Source organism: Diceros bicornis (genome assembly GCF_020826845.1).
Source record: "Diceros bicornis minor isolate mBicDic1 chromosome 13 unlocalized genomic scaffold, mDicBic1.mat.cur SUPER_13_unloc_1, whole genome shotgun sequence".
In the NCBI taxonomy this organism is placed as follows: domain Eukaryota; kingdom Metazoa; phylum Chordata; class Mammalia; order Perissodactyla; family Rhinocerotidae; genus Diceros; species Diceros bicornis.
The window spans coordinates 10918741-10934707 of record NW_026690866.1 but is presented as its reverse complement, the minus strand read 5'-3'; positions in this window follow the sequence as shown (position 1 = coordinate 10934707).

Here is a 15967-nt window from a genome sequence, read left to right as displayed (position 1 = left end):
CGCAAAAAATCAGATATTGCACTAAAGCGAGTCACAACTGTTTTTTGATTTCCTAGTGCATAAAGAAGTTATGTTTACACTATACTGTAGTGTACTAAATGTGCAAAACATTATCTCTAAAAAACATGTACTTAACAATTTTTTAAAAAAAATTATTCCTAAAAATTACTAACCACCTTCTGAACCTTCAGCAACTTGCAATCTTTTTGCTTGTGAAGGTCTTGCTTAGATCTTGGATTATTTGTAAAAGAAAAAATTACTGCAGTTGGAAGTGAATTGTTAAATTCCCATATGTGGCCCTTTATGAAGCTCTGAGGGGGCACAAAACCCCAACAAGATTTTGGTTATTCATGTGTGGTGTAATTGTGATTGGGTTAAACACATCTCAGTAATTCCTGTGGCCCACTCAATCACCTCCTCAGATAAAGACAATTCCTGACCATGTGGAGCATGTGGGGAATATTCTCCTCCTTTCACTTTCAGTGCAAGACCTTCTGGAAAATTCCAAAAGTTGAGAAAGGTGTACTCTGAATCTGATTTTCCTTCTTTGGCCAAATTCACTGAGTCACCAGCAAGGATGTTAAATTCTATGTTCCTCAGAAAGTGGTGCAGCTAAAAGAGACATATCATTCTGTGGTGAAGAGGGCCCGGGTGTTAAAGAGAAAAATGCTGAATTGGGAAAAGCCTTTCATTGTCTGTAATCCTTGTTTCATAATGTAACTTACAAGTATCCAATGAAGTAAAGCAAATGAAAGCATATGGAGAACTACAATATCATAATGTTTCTAATATATCAGTTAGTTTCAAGAGAAAATACCCAAAGACAAGAATATCAAGATGATCAGTGGTGATAGGATTCAGACAGATCTCAAGTACAAAGTCCAATCTAGCCAAGATCATGCACTCTCTGAATTTTCCCAGACCATCAATCTGCAAAATGATGTTAGCTATACCTAAAGTGGTTGCAGAATTAAATGAGATCATTTACATAAAGTATTCACCATGATGTTCAGCACCAGATAGGCACGGAAAGGACAAGTTGTCTTCTTGTCATTAAGGAGGTACATGGGAGAAGGCTGGATAATCCCTATAGAAACATTAGGCATGCAGGATGTTGGGATCCTTTGTAACACAAAGCATTGATATAAACTCATAGCCCACTTCCTCCTTGCCACTAGAGCCTTCTTGATGACTTACAACCCAAGACTAGATTTACCTCCTAGGGAGTGAAACAAGTACAGAAACTCCTGTGCTTTTCTTGGAGAAAGAATCCTAACTGCTTGGTTTGAACACCTGTGGAGCCCCATAAGAACGTCACTTTTACGAGTGTACATGCTGTTATGCAGAAGAGACTTTACCTGCCAGGTAGAAATCACCAGATCTTACCCGCTTCCCATTGGCTGAATTTCTGCACGTTGAAGAAGCATCTCATGAAGGCTTTGTCTCCTTCCCCCTCAACCTTCTCTCTACTCCAAAGAAAGGAAATGTCATACCCCATCAAGATCCTGTACATGTACCCTTTGAGACCATATCCTTTGAGACATGCACAAACCCAGTCTCCTCCTCTCCTCCTATTTAGCCACCTGATAATGGCACCAAAGGAGACAGGGTTTCATCTCTCCCCATCCCACCCAGCATTACCTGTGGAAATTTGTACAGTTCCAACAGTGTTCCAATCTGGGCAGAAATGGCCAATGTGGTTCCTGTAAGGACCTCTAGAGACTTGCTCTCTCTCCTGCAGTCTTAATTAGGGATGTCCTTGCCCAACCCTGAGAGCCAAATCAGGGAATTCTCCAATGTCCTCTGTTCAATGGACAGGGCACTATGGAGATCAAATCCCAGAGACATTTTGGGCAAAATATGAGGGTTCCCGTTGATTTCCTCAATGGCAAAAACCAAGAACAGAACATACTGGTAGTTCTTGTACTGAAACCTGCATAGAGGAGTAGGGATCCTTAGGGAAAATACTCAAAATGATTTCCTTCAAATGCAATACAATGACTTCATTAAAAGGAATTTGCTATTGACTTGAACGTCTGTGGCAACAAATGGCTCTCCTGAAGCCTTATAATTTATAACTAAAGAAAATAACCTGACTCTAGCTGTGGAATGTCCTTAGTGAATTCCACACTCGTGAAGGATACTGGTTAAGTACACAACAGAAAGTACAATGAATGGAAAAACAGATCACATTCAGAGTAGATTTGTAAATGGCTCTTTGGTTCAGGAGGCAAAATGTTTGTTTTTATGAGCACAGCATTAACTCCTTCTTAGAAGAGCAAAAATATTAGCATGAGATTGGAGATAGCCCTGGGGAGGAAGAATAATCGCAACTGAAATACACGTGACAAGCATAGACGCATGACGTGTGCAGGTTGAGAATGGTGCAACAGAAAGCTGTCAATCAAATTGCCTAAGCCTCTGCCCCCTCAAATATGTGCATCTGCCACCATCAAAAACCAGGAAACTAAGGTGAACTTCAGAGATCCAATGAAGGAGGAATCATCAACAGGAAGGAACAATTGAAAGAATCTAGATGGAATCAAAGGACTAGAAAAACTTAGGACTCTAAGAGACACAGCATTGTAAAGTTTAGAAATCTTTTCATTCATTTCTTATTTAAAAAATATTAAATTAAAATTAATCATTAACATCTTTAACGGTACCTATTCCTGATACCCCATATTGTCTTCATCTTTTCTACAGACTTTCTACACACAAATAACTCCTAAGAGTAAGAAAATTCTTTGCATTTCTATTGCCTGGGATCTGTAAGACCATCATGAATAAAATAGAGCAGTCACTTGTACTTATTTCAAGTGTTCTATTATTTGAGGATTGATTAGTACCCTAGTTCATGCTCACTGCTTGTTAATGCTTCCTGTGTGCTTGTGAAGAATAGGTGTTCTTCACTTGTTGGGTATAGGGTTCGATGTGTATCCACTAAATCAAACTTGCTAATTTGTTTTTCAAATACTCTATTTATAGATATATGTTATTCTTTGTCTCAGAGGAAAGTTGAAATTCTTCACTATGAAGATATATTATTTCTACTTCTCCCCTTCCTCTGCCTCCGTCTCCTCTACTTGCCCATCCTCCTCCTTCTTTTTCTTCTTGTCTTCTCCTCCTTTTCCTTCTCCTCCTTCCTTTCCTAGTTGAGGATATATTATCTTCTCATGACATCGTTTGTAGTATAACAACGACTATATCTTCACGATCAGTTGAACTTATATACCAGTGAGAATTAAACACTTAATTCCTAATGATGCTTTTTCCGCCTCTGTTTTATCTCATATTACTATAGCGACCCTGCGTTGGTTTTTGATTGGTATTTTCCTAGCATATCTTTATATCTTCTATTCTATTTTGAATTTCTAGTTTTCCATGTTTTTTAGTTTTCACAAGTACTGTAAACATGACACAGCTACATTAGTCATTGTCCCATCAAATTTAACAATCTGTATTTAACTAGAGAATTTATTCCATTTACATTTGTTGTGATTATTTATATCCCTGTTTTGACCCCAGTATCTATATGTTTTCCTTCTATTTTTCCACAAGTTTTATTATGTTATTTCCCTTTAAAATTTATTGATTTATACTTGTTTTCCATATTCTATTGTATCTCCTCTATTTGGGTGAGAGTTATATTCTCTACTTCTATTTTACCACCAGCCCAGATTGCCTGAAGTGGATATAATTTCTCATGTCCTGAGAAATTTATAGAGCCTTTAACTTTCAGTTTTACCCTCATGACTCATTTTTGTTGTACAGTATTTTATTTCTCCTTTTTCTTTACTCTCTCTCATCATCTCCATATCTACCTTATCTATCACGTTTTCTAGTTCCTTGTCTTTCTCTGCTGCATTCTGTTTCCTTCAGAATTCAAATTTAGTTTTGTATTCTCTCTTCTGTTGTAGAACCTATCTATGGAGTTTTAAAACTCAACAGTTATGTCTTTTTCATCTCTAAAAGTTCTATAAAGCCCTTTGCCAAATATGTCAGATCATTACTAGAGTCTCCTGTTTGATTATGTTATTCCAATTTTTCTGGTTCCATTTTCTATAAACAGTTTATACACAGTTATTTTATATCTTGAAGTTGGTAAATCTCATATTTGAGGTTTCACTGTTTAAATCTATTGTTTTATTTTTAATTTTCTTATGTGTTGATGACACTTATCGACAATGGCATGTATTCCATATTTGTTTGGTGAACTTTGATTATGAGCTCATTTTTGTATGATTTTAATGTGTACGGAATGTAAGGCTTTAGTTTAGATCATTTCCTCCAGAGAAGAATGTCACTGGTTTCGGCTCAGAGTCGTGTGAGCTGACACGAAGCTAAGTGACATTTTTGTGTGACTCACAACTAATCTGTGACTCCCAGATTCATTCCCTCAAGTCACTTGTGACACAAAGACAAATCGTTTCATTATGGGATCGTACTGACCTTTGACCACTGGGTGAATCCAAATTTGTCTAGTGCTTACAGTTTCCTTCTTCTGTCCTTTGAGATTTGGCTTACTTCATGTGAACTCAAGAATGCAATAAAATTATATTTTATGGAAGATATTGTTATGTGGAGGGAAACCTCTTCAAGGTATCAGTCTTCCATATTCATAGTATTTCATTCTTTTGGGTACTCCTTTGGAATCCTTTCATTTAATAGAAATTCGTTCTTTCATTTGAAAAGAAAATAAATGTTAAAATCAAATGTGTGAGCTTGGGGACATAGAAATAATTTACATGCTATTCAACAAAATATGTTTATGATATAGAACATTTTACAGACCAGTAATGTATGTATGGATTAGTACATTAAACTTAAGCTGAGAACCTTTATTTAGAACATATTTAATCAAACTTTAGGAGAAGAATCATTGAGAGACACACTCAAGAACCATTCTGTTTCTGTGAGGTGCACACATACTATACATATACCTGATGGTCATGTGACAAGCCATGATATGGCGAAATGTAATTCAACTTAGTTCAGATTTGATATGATCAATTAAACTTGAAGAAGGTAGAGTGTTCAGAATGTCCAAAAGCCCCATGTGTTTCCAATATTAGAGCGTTAAATGCTGAGAACAAGGAAGAATGGTGCAGGTGTTGTAAAAATACATTGCAATCTCTAAAGAGCAGAGAGCAGCATCCATATTAAACTTATTGCAGATTGTGTGAGTTTTCTGAAAATAAAGCACCCCTTTCTGAGGAAAAATGAAGAACTTTTGCATGTCAGTTGGGGCCTCCAATTGCTGAGGTGGAGTTAAGAGTACAAGAAGTTTATTGTGGCATAACACCTGTGAAGAATCAAATGATTGTGGAGGGACAGCCCTCACACTGAGACACGGATTTTACTGCCTTTGAAATGAAAAAAAATAAGGAATATTAGGAAGAGGAACTTCCAATCACAATATGGAGATGTTAGTCCTTCAGCCCCACCTGAAACGTACTGAATCAGAATATCTGGGGTGGGGTCCAGCACTTCTTCTCTGTTTTAACTAGCCCTGCAGATCATTCAGATCCTTAATCAAGTTTGAGGGTGATGGGTTTCAAAAAAAAGCACCACACCAAAGAATTGAACACTGAGAAATTAAAACCATTGTCTAAGTACTTTGTGTTAATGTGATTTATAAAAAATGCAAAATACAGACAACTTTGAAGAATGTGCATAAAATTTAAAACCATCTTGACCCAAGTGCTTAATCTATACCTAGAGACACTGGATTTGGAGAAAAAGAAATAAGTAAAATACTAATTAATTTTTCATCTAACATTGAGGAGGCAATGAGACAAGACTTCAGATTCTGGGTTCTTCTTACTTCTCAAATTAAAAATATTGTAAAATAGGGTCCAGCCTTGTGGCGTAGTGGTTAAGTTTGCATGCTCTGCTTTGGTGGCCAAGGGTTCATGGGTTCGGATCCCTGGTGCGGACCTATGTTGCGCTCATCAAGCCATGCTGTGGTGGTATCCCATATAAAGTAGAGGAAGATGGGCATGGATGTTAGCCCAGGGCCAATTTTCCTCAGAAAAAAAAAATCTAAAATAGAATGTGAAAAAGTTCTATATATCCAACACAGTGAAGAAAAGTTTAATAAGAAAAATTACTTTAAATGGAGCAAAACTAGGAAAAAAGGAAAAAAGCGAAGTACAAAAAAATAGAACCACAGAGATAATGCTACGTATATCAGTTATACTATACTAAAGTTACTTAAATCACTTTTTCAATATTGAATGTTACTCTACATTCCACGAAGACGTAGGAAACTAACACTGAACATAGATGCTGAAAGAAAGGGAATTGTCAGTAATAGTCCATACACGTGCTCACAAAAGTAAAGCCACGACTAATATGAAACTTTTATATATGAATGTGTATAATGGTACACATATCTGAAGGCAAAAGATTTAGGGTCTAAAAGGTGGTTAGCAGTCAAAAAGTATATGTTCAATCATATATTAAAAAAAGGATTTTAAAAATATTAAGTAAAGTGAACCTAACTACAACCATAGTAAGAGTATTCAACTAAGTTCTCAGTCTTAGTCCAAAAAAAAGTCAACATAGGAATCGTATATATTGTTAATCTTGATTTATCATTAATTATTTTTGGAGCACACACACAGACATATGCCTGCATATAAATCTCAAACTTACTACTCTGAAGGAAAGAAATAATATTATTTTAAAATTAGGTTCTATCCTCGTCCAGCAAGAAATTTCTACATAGTAATCATTTCCTGAAGCCACCAGAAGAGAGATACATGGCCAACCACAGAAATTCTGACTCAATAGCTCATCAGAGGAACAGGCAGATTTGAAATCCAGTTCCTTAACCAACTTGCACGCAAAAATGCTCATTAACTGCCAACGTATCTTAAACAAATCAGACAATTTATAAGCCAATAATCACACTCATGAATAACGCTTTGGTGAAACAGGCAATCAAACCAATGATTAGAAAAGAGTAGCAAGGAGCCCTGGAGAGAGAGGAGAGAGAAAGGAAGAAGTGAAGAAAACTGTGTGTTCTAAGAGAAAATATCTGACCATTAAATATCTTGAATAGTAAATAAAAATGAAAGTGAGTGAATTAAACTCTCAACTCAAAACAAGGAGAACGGAGAAAGAAATCATAAAAAAAATCATTTGGAAAAAGAGACTGAAGCAGATTTAAGAGTATAAAATAAATATAAAATAAGTCCAGAGGAAAAGTCATCAGTCACTCTGATTCTTTGGGAAGCTCAATAAAATAGGCATCATTCAGACAAGTCTGATAAAGAAAAACTATTTGGGGAAGACAAACATCAACAACATTAGGTGAGAAAATGTGACCAGGAGCGAAGTCAGAGAAAATGTTGTGCATCTGCACATGGAGATGCCTTTTGGGATCTCAGTGATAAAGCTGTTTTTTAAATGAAACTGGAATTACTCAAACTGGCTCAAATAGAAAATAGAAAGTTATACAAATGTTCTTTATGGGTTCCAGATAGTTTTTAAGAAAGAAAACTACAAATATATGGTGGGTTGGATGTATTTACAGATGAATTGTTTCTAAAACTTAAGAATAGATATTTACTCTACCAGGAAACTCTTCCAGAATATAGAATAAGAAGGTATATCTCTATTAATTATGAAGTTAACATGAGCCTGGTACCAGCATCAAAAAGAAGATGTGAGCAAGGAATCATCTTAAACAAACTTTAGAAATTAGATAAACTTTTAATATCCTCACATTTAATGTCCTCACCTTTCTGCCAGGAAAAAAACACAATAAGCTCATGAAGTATGTCAAGCATTTGATAAAATTCAGGATTCACTTCTCTAAAACACATTCTTTTTGTAGGACACTTCCTTAACATGCTTTTATAAAAATAACTAACACCAAAACAAAAGCCCTCTCTAGTCTTTGCTTAAAGCAAATACATTAAATCACAACTACAGACGGGTGAGGGGTAGGCACACAGGATCACCCTCACCCAGGAACTCCTCTGTACAGGCTGGGATTCTCCCCCCAACAGATCTGAAGTTAGAGCACTATGCAGCGGCAGATGAGGCAGAAGGAAGGGCAGAGACGGTGGAGTATGTTGGTGGAGAGTGCTGTCTCATAAGCTTCCAACCCTAAAAATTGGACACTAAAAGGAAGAAAACTGGAAAATATAAGAACACTGTTCTTCTCTTTGAAGTAATCAACAAAGTCAGTGGGACGAGACAGAGATAATAATGCACAGTTCTGGGAAGGTGGGGATGCCGGGGAAAGACAGGACAGGTGATGCAGAGCGCCTTGGTGTATCCATCTACAGATCCCATAGGCATTATTCGTCAAAATAATCAAGCAGAATATAAATAAAGAGGCACTTACCACTGCAAAGTGAAACCCTTGCTAGGCTTCTTGATGCCTCTGTGTAAGAAATAAGTATAAAGGGGGAAAAACCCACCAATAACCACATCTCCATCCTTGTATGCACTGGGTTACATTCTCAAAAAGCTGTCAGGATAAGCAAAATGATACACAAAGAGAGGAAACTGCAGCAACAGGAAGAAGAAAATCAAAAGGAACATCTTAGAAGACTCTGCAAAGCCCTGTGTCTGCGGGAGGTGTGAGGCAGCAGAAGCAGACGTGGAACATGCAGCCTAAGGAGATATCTACACATGTCACGTATAGTAACACACACACATGCACACACATATGTGTATATGTGGTTTTTGTGGACTGAAAAAGCAATTCTACATGTCCTCTGACTCCTTTCAGCAGTCTCTTCCTCCCCCCTGGTGAGATCCAGACCCCACTCTGCTGCGGGGCTCTGCATCTGTGGTCCTGTGTCCAGTTGAAAAACACCAGTTGGAAAACATGTTTGAGGAACATCCTCTCCAGCCATAGGCACTATGATTTCATCCACGTCCATGGATAGTAAGGCTCCAGGGACCACCTCCTCTTGGGCAGATTGGGTCCCAAACCTTTGTCAACAAGCTATAAACATGAATGCCATTTGTGATGTTGCAAAATAACTTCATCAGAGGATGTGATATGAAGTGTAAGGTGAAAGTATCCATGTCAGTCAGGGCTCAGCCAAGGATGTTCCAGCATCTCTCCTTCCAAAGTCAAAGATAGACAGGGGCAGTTTCATACACCCAGGGCCGAGGACAGCCACAGGACATTCCATGTGGGACCCATGCAGGGCTGCACACCAATCATGAGTGCAGAAACACCACAAGCACATGAGTCCCTGCCTGGGGAAGCAATAGTCAGGCTGAATTCAGAAAATTCCAAATCCATAGCTCAAGATCTATGCAGAAATAAAGCTACATTTTTGATTTTTAAAAATCTTCCTCCTTTCCTCTTCCTCAGTTCTTTTAACCTTGTTAATCCCAGGGATCAATATGGTGTGATCATCCACTTCCGCACCTTCGGCATTAGTTTCCTCCACTATTTATGCTGTTATGAGAATATGGGACTATGTGGGAAATTCCTTTATTTTTTCATCCTAAATTGGAGGATACAAGCTGGAACATACCTATGTTCCCATCACCCCAAACATTAATGACAAGGGCCACATCTATACTTCTATCTGGCCCTGGAGCACAGGGCACTTTTATGGCAGGAAAATGATTATTCTGTATGATACTGTAATGGTGGGCACAGGATACATTCACCAAAACCCACAGAATGTTCAAGACAAAGAGTGAACCTTAACGTAAACTATAGTTCTTAGTTAACAATAATGTATTGATGGTGCTCAGGGGAAGCTACCACAGGAGGCACCACTCTGGTATGCAGATTGTTTTGAGCTGAAGACAATAAGGACTCAGAGAACTCAGGAAGAATATTTGAGTTTCCCCTCCCAAACTGCCTAAAGTATTTAAAATGAAAGATCTGTTTCAGAAAGGAGTTATTATCATGATGGCTGTAAAGATAATGTAGGATAGAGGTTACAATAGGAAAGGCACCAAGCTTCTTTTATCAAAAACTCTGTCTCTCCCTGACCACATTATCTATAGATGACCTTGAAAATAATTGTCTTCCTGGCCTCTGAAGTCCCAGACCACTACCCACCCCCAACACATTCCTCGCCTTTAGCTGCAATACTTAAGCAGGCAGCTTAGACAGAGGGACGAGTTGCTCATTTCTGAGTTTCTCCCATGTATACATGTTATTAAACTTGGTATTATTTTCTCCTGCTAACCTGTCTTGTTAATTATTTGGTCAGCCATAACAACCTTAAGGAAAAGGGCAGAGGGTGATTCTTTCTTTTCCCCCGACAGTATCAATCTTGGTTCCTGAATTATAGCTGATATACCACGCTAATGCAAGATGTTAATAATAATGGAAACCGTGCTTGTGAGCAGGGAGGAGGAGTATATGGGGACTCTGTACTTTCATCTCAATTTTTCCATAAATCTAAAACAGCTCCAAAAACATAACATCTATTAAATATCCTGTTTACCAATCTGGTAGCCACTGGCCATATGTCATTATTGAGCATTTAAAATATGAGTAGTCCAAATTGAGATATGTTATGAGTGTAAAATATACATGGATTTAAAAAAAATTTGTATGACAAAGTGAATATAGAACATCTCAAAGATAATGTTTAAACTGATTATATATTGTGATCATAATACTTCTTGACATACTGGGTTAAGTAAAATATATTATTAAGATAAAAATATTAAAGTTACATGACTACTGAGCTGGGAATTGCAAAATGCATCCAATACATACAGACATGAGACTCTGGCTGAGACAAGGGCTTCTAGATTTTGCAACCACCACATAAACTTATGACTTACCAAACTGAAACCCACCTCCTCTGACTTGAGACAACGCTACGGTTATGGGTTGAGTTGGTCCCCCCAAAATGTGGAAACATGTACAGAAACATGTATAGTGAACAGAAATGCTACTGATTTTGATGTTGATTTTGTATCCTTTACTGATTTCATTGATTAGATCTTAGTTTTTTGGAAAAAAACGTCATGACGTCATCTGCAAATTGAGACAATTTTAATTTTACTTTTGATATTCTGATGTCTTTTATTTTCTTTTTCTTCCCTGATTGCTCTGGCTAGCACTTCCAGTACTATGTTGAATAGGAGTCGTGAGTGCGGGCCCCTGACAATCTGTAAGAACCTGTTTTAGCCCCAAGTCCACCTACCAGTCCATCTCAGGACAGAGTTTGTCTTATTCAACCAAATAAAAATTCACAAAGGCTAATTTCACCTCTCACCTTACCATACCAGGATTGGGCACTCAGACCCATTCAAACTACAGCTTAGTGGTCCCCAGGCCTCAAAGATCCCCTCCGCTCAGTCCTTACATCAAACACACAACTCCAGTTTCCTGCCAACTGCTGGCACACACACATTCTACATTAAGATAGTACCACTTGCCACAAAATTCATCCTGGTGGGAGCCATGTTCCACATCCCACTTGCAAGCCTGTGTTCACCTTCTGTTGCTGATCTCGGTCCACTTCCAGTGCACGTCTTTGTTCACTGCTGGTGCAGTCACAAGTGCTCCATTGACGGCCTGACTCTGAACCACCAGGAAGTCCAGCATCTAGTCTGTTGAAAAGATGCCAGGACAGCGGCTAACATTTTGAGATCCATGGTCTCCCTACCTATCCCCCTTGTCTGAAGTCTAGCACACTCTTACCCTTAACCTCACGATGATAAGTCAAGGGACTTTGTGGAAACCCTCCAGGTTGGGCAACAGCTGGACCTGGGAATTTTGGGTCGCTAGAATAACCCAAAGCTGATCCCTTGTTGGGTGGAAGAAGTGAGAATTTGGGCTCAGGGTTTCATTGTCTTTGAAGAAGTCTAGCCTAATGCTATGTATGCCAATCGAATATATAGTGGGTTTTTTTCTTCTTTGTATGTGTAGATGTATTAGTTCTAGATGTATCATGTTGTCATGTCCTTCCTTGGCACAGCCACGTTAAGTTTCCATCTAGATATTAACATACAAAGACATATTGCAACTATGTAACCTCTCTTTCCATTCTTGCAGACAAAATTCCCCTATGAAATATCTATTTACAAACCATAGTTAAGTGTTTCCATACATCCATTTCCTCAGACAAAAATATTATTGGGGCCTGCCCATGTGGCGTAGTGGTCAAGTCCCCGTGTTCTGATTTCGTGGCCAGAGGTTCACTTGTTCTGATCCTGAGCACAGGCCTATGCACCACCCGACATTTAATGTACCACTCCTCAAGCCATTCTTGAGGAGTGGTGCATCCCACAGAGAAAAATTAGAGGAGATTTGGCTCAGATGTTAGCTCAAGGGTATTCTTCTTCCCTAAGTGATAATGTTGATATCAATGTTGATGAAGAAGTAGATAACTGAAAATTCACTCTTGTCTTTGTCAAGTGTATCTGGGTAAAGGGTACCTTGGAATCATAGGACATTAAATCTCAAAAACACTTTTCAAGCTCTTCATAATGAAGATGAAGAAAATCTAAAGAGGTTAAACTATTTGACCAAAATTAATTCCTGGAACTAGAGTGAGATCCTTTAATTCTCAGAAGGTACATTGTCATAACATCTCTAGCACTAAATAACCAAGAAAGGGAAGTCTGTTGACTTCCAGGTAGAAAAGGTTCCCCTTCACATTTTTGTTTTCTCTCTCTTAGATGATTGCTTTGCCCTGACAAAGAATTTATCTGGTGTTTATGCTACACTTCAGAAGAGGAAAATGCTCCTGGCAAACATTATTGTGCTTCAGTGTGGCACCAGAGAGCCCAGTCATTTAAAAATGAGAATAGAAAGAATAATGTAAATAATATTAGAGAAGAAGAGAAAAATCTATTATTTTAGTGGGAAATAACTTATAAAATTTAGAATTTTAAATAAGTTGACTAATGTGAAAAGATACTAGATAACCATATAAAAAATAGCTTTATATTAGCAAGAACAATTTTAAACCTATAAGTAATTATTCTAATCTTAGGAGAAATAAAATATTTAAAGTAATTGGATTTATGCAACATGATGCCATGTGTAGTTATATAATTTATAAGTTATATAAGATAAGTAAAGAAGATTATAAAGATATACCAAAGGACATAAAAGCTCTGAAGAAATGGAGAGATATACTACAATTATGAATGAAAATAATATCCATTTTTCAAGCATCATTCAGATTCACTGTATTTAAAATCAACTTTTAAATTGATACAGTAATTGTTTCAGAGACAATAAGATATCCCTTTGAAAAATAAAACACTGGATCATCGACTAACATTTTTCACAAGTAAATCACTCCAAATGGATTATAAGGGCTAAAATTAAAAGTAGAAATGCTCAGTGCATAACAGTGGTGGATGACAATACAGGAGAATATCCATGATCGTAAAATTAGTAAAATTATTCTTTATATATATTCTTAAAGATGTGTTGTTGTCATTTACCAGTGTCCAATTGACCAAAGCAATTTACAAGGCCAAGTTTACACAGAGTCAAAGTGGGAGGGTTCTACCAAAACACACAGATGGAGGGAGAGAACTGATGTGTGGACATTTATGTAAGATACCACAGATAATTTTAGAGAAAAATTAATCTGAGGTAATATTCATATTTGTGTATTTGTGCATTTGAATGCCCGAGGATCATTGTACAAAGCCAAAAGATATGTAAAGCAATAAATTAATTTGAGATGTAAGTTAAATTTACTTGGTATTTTTTTTGTGTGTGTGAGGAAGATCAACCTTGAGCTAACATCCATGCTAATCCTCCTCTGTTTGCTGAGGAAGATCGGCTCTGAGCTAGCATCTATTGCCAATCCTCCTCCATTTTTTCCCCAAAGCTCCAGTAGATAGTTGCATGTCATAGTTGCACATGCTTCTGGTTGCTGTATATGGGAAACGGCCTCAGCATGGCCAAACAAGCTTTGAGTCGGTGCACACCCGGCATCTGAACCCGGGCCTCCGGTAGCGGAGTGCACGCACTTAACCGCTAAGCCAAGGTGCTGGCCCTTTACTTGGTACTTAAAGTCTGCTTGCAAAAATTTCGTAGTTTATTTTTCAGGTGTATGCAGATTCTGGCGAAAAAATATATATATATTGATTATTTTCACCTGAACCAGTTGTATTCCTTAACCCTCTTGATGGGTTTCTCTCTGGCCTTAGGAAGTTAATGTAGCACTTGGGGGCAAAGATGCAGCCTAATAGCTCCACACTGGAGAACAAGATGGACAGGCTCTTCACGGCCACCATTATCTTGCCCTTGGTGTAGTGGCAGACGGGGAGGAAAGTGACTCAGATGCTGCAGAACACCAGCATGCTGAACGTCAGGAACTTGGCTTCATTAAAGGTGTCAGGCAGGTTCCAGGCCAGGAAAGCCACAGTGAAGCTGCCCAGGGCCAAGGAGCACAGGTATCCCAGGACACAGTAGAAGGCAGTGACTGAGTCCTTGTTGCACACGATGATGATGTGGCCGTGTTCAGAGTGTGCATCTGTGTCAATGAAGAAGAAGAGGTTGGAGCGTCTCGGTTCTTCACAAAAACCCCAGGGACCACTGCTGTGACAAGAGAGAAACAAGGAGCTGTGCAAGCCAGAGTCTTCTCTAAAGAATCTTCAAATGCCAGAAATGTCACAACTTTCAGCAGGCTGCGATTTCGCTCATTGTTTCCATACTGGCTTCCTGGACGCCCTATACATTGCTCTCTATTCGAAAAGGAAAGGAATGTCTTGGTGTTTCAGTCAGCCACTCTTCCATATTCCCAAGACAAAAAACAAAATCTCATTGTCTTTATAGGGCCCACAGCCCACACCTTATTTGGTTGTGAGACACAAAGTTGCAGAGACTTACGTTAAAAATATTCACATTAAACAGTTCTGTCCTATGTCAGAATGCTTTTAGTTCAAGTAAGTGATAATCCACCTCCAAAAGTTCCAAGTTTGGGTCTTGTGTTAGTTCGATGTCTCCATAAACTTGTGGGTTTAGGGGCGAATATTTTAGGTGGTGGGGATTTTGCAACACACCAGTGAGGTACTGGGAAAGTGAGGCAGGGAAAGGACGGCGGAGCATCAGGGACATCAAGTGCTTTACCACTGTGCTCTCCTAGATCTCAATCGCTCTGGGGAGCACTGTGAGACAAGAAGAACACATGGGAACAAGTCATCTTAGCTGAGGATGAGGCAGCTGCAACACATATGCAGGCATGCCCATCAGCCATCATTCAAGGGCTGTGCCCTGAGCTATGAATTTGTATTTGGCAAACTTTTACTGTAAAGTGACAGAGGACAAATATTTTAGGCTTTGTGGGCCATAGGGTCTCTGTCACAACTACTCAACTCTGACCTCGGAGCATGAAGCAGCCATTCTTATTGTTGAAAGTGGGCATTCTTTTCTCGTCCTTATTTCTACAAATAATATTAGAACAATGGAATTACCGTAATTACAGCTTTTCTTTTTGACTCACTTTTCTATATAAATCTTGTTTCTCGATTTTTCTAACTCGATTTTTCTTTCATAAAAAATGTAGTAAAATTTGTAACTTTCAAAGTAAATTCCTTTGATAAAGTGGTTTGAACTGCGTTAAAGCTAAAAATTATTTTGGAAAGGATACAGACTTTTGTAATATTCAGACATTTCATTTGGGAAATTTAATGGAACTAAATTTATTCATTTTCTTTTGCATTTCTCAAACAAATTTTTAGCCAAAATTAAAACTATACTTCGCATAGCATACAGTAACTACCTACTCAGTACACTTCCTCCATTATGCCTAGCTATTAGAACCCCAATTTTGAGTGAACTAAGCCAATTGTGACAGATCTAAGCTAATTCTTGCCAGAGTGTGCTCCACCTCACTTGTGGGTTATGCGCCACGGACATAAATCAATGACAATCTGAATGTATGGTCTCTTTCTTGCACTAAATTAAACGTGCATCAAATAGGATGCTATAGCCGATTCTTCCTCTTTCTTTCCCATGTGGATGAAGAGCAGTGGCAGACACTTG